At 42.2% G+C, this 2,064-nt stretch overlaps 1 non-coding gene across 1 annotated transcript; it reads left to right on the top strand.

Moving 5' to 3' along the window:
• The first annotated feature begins 1,395 nt into the window (after window positions 1-1,395).
• Window positions 1,396-1,468, top strand: TRNAA-UGC (transfer RNA alanine (anticodon UGC)). Its single transcript has one exon. It is a non-coding gene; the product is annotated as a tRNA-Ala (tRNA).
• Window positions 1,469-2,064: the final 596 nt, after the last annotated feature.

Below are 2,064 nucleotides of genomic sequence, written 5' to 3'. Positions count from 1 at the left end.
AGGCTACAAGACTTACAATAAAACAGGTTTTTCCTCTATATTTCTAAACTTTAATATTTCATAAATTGACTACAGAAGGTGGATTCAGCACTCTTACATAATGCCAGCCTCCCTCACCTCTAATATTATATCAATTTCTGGTTAAACCAGTATTTACTATTTTCCTTATTAAGATCACTATGATTCCCTGAAAAGCTAAGTGGTAAATATGATTATGATTCCTTTTTGGTGCTCTTCTACCCCGTACCTGGAATTCATTTGCCTTGTTTTTTCTTTTATTTCAGTTAAGTATTTGCACAGGTTCAAAAGAAACAATTTGGAAATCTGCTATGTCTCATAAGACTTACAATTTAGTTATCAGTCATTAGTGGAGGAAAACCTTTTCAGACTAAAAGATACTACCATTATATGCTTCAGCTTTATGTGTTGAAACAGACTCCTGTACATTCTCAATTTTTCACACAATTAAGTCCTAAAAAGTATTCTTTGATGTATCACACAGACTGCAAAGTAACATTTTTCTTATGCTGAATGTCCAAATCTACACATATCGTCAGGAGATATTGATGGTGCGCTCTTCGCTAACAAGAAGGAAGAGAAGGAAGAAGGGACACAGAAAAGGGCAGCAAGCCCTTTTTTTCCTTGCTTGGGCATTTATCATTTTCAACATTTCTCCTTTGCCTTCCGAGAGATTTCTTACATTCACTTTCCCATCGAGACTAATATGAATGTTCTTAGCAATAGTCCTGAGCACCTAAGTGGAGATGTCAGTTTCTCTGGCTCTCCAAATCTGAAAGTCTGCCATACCTTCTCGTTACTGAGCATAGGGTAATACTTTCTGGGATGTATCCATGTTTTCTGGATTTTCCTTGTTAACAGACTCAGAACCCGAGTGCCGGAACGCTAAGGGGGCCTGAGGCCATTTGGGCCATTTGGTACATCTTTGTGAGCATTTACCTCAAGCAGACCTTCAATTTATTTTTTTTTTCGGTACACGGGCCTCTCACTGTTGTGGCCTCTCCCATCGCGGAGCACAGGCTCCGGACGCGCAGGCTCAGCGGCCATGGCTCACGGGCCCAGCTGCTCCACGGCATGTGGGATCTTCCCAGACCGGGGCACGAACCGGCGTCCCCTGCATCGCCAGGTGGACTCTCAACCACTTCGCCATCAGGGAGGCCCAGACCTTCCATTTCTGAACCATACTAGCAATTGTCTGACCCAGTCCCTGCTTTACTTTCAACACAATCATTTTTCCATTTAGGATCTTTTTTTCCACAACTTTTCATCTTTGCCGTTTGCAAATGTCCGGACGTCCCCTTCTTCAGGCCACACTGTGGCAACCATACCGCTCCTTTCTTCTACTTTTTACTCCCTCCAAGATTGACCTGAGGGAATTCCCTGGTGGTCCAGTGGTTAGGGCTCTGCACTTGCACTGCAGGGGCCACAGGTTTGATCCCTGGTCGGGGAACTAAAGATCCCACAAGCCGCTTGGCGTGGCCAGAAATAAAAAAGATTGGCTTGAGTTATGTATGGTTTTCTCTTCCTTCTTCCCTCCGTTTTGCAATCTTCTAACTTGACCTTCTTTGAGCAGAAGCATGCATAATTTTCTCAAAGAATGGGACAATCTTTTCACATACACTAAAAGGACAATCAACGTTTGCATATTCAGATATATGCCTGTCATACTTATCTTGACTTCTGAAGCCATGATCGCAGGAATCACAAAATATTAAAATACTATAAAATACATTTCTTTCTCTTTTTTCATCTGTTTCCTACTGGAAAAGAGATTAAAGTCATTCAAATTTGTATCTTATTTTTCACACACAAAAAATATGTTTTCAATATTGTAGTACTGGGGACAGTCTCTTGAAACTTTTAACTCAGCAGTGGAAGTATTACAACCCTCCAGATGAAAAGTGAAAATCCCAGGAAGGCAGTGAAACATGGAGAGCACTAGGTGCTGCAAGGGACAGTGCCTCAGGAAGAGGCTAGGCATCAAGGCGGCACTGAACCTCTGAGAAATGCTCTACCCTGGTAGAGGTGGTAAGGATGGAGGCAGCG

The sequence above is a fragment of the Tursiops truncatus genome, chromosome X, assembly GCF_011762595.2.
Source record: "Tursiops truncatus isolate mTurTru1 chromosome X, mTurTru1.mat.Y, whole genome shotgun sequence".
NCBI lineage: Eukaryota > Metazoa > Chordata > Mammalia > Artiodactyla > Delphinidae > Tursiops > Tursiops truncatus.
The sequence above is the reverse complement of the archived record's forward strand: the minus strand, read 5'-3'. Positions and strand labels throughout refer to the sequence as shown.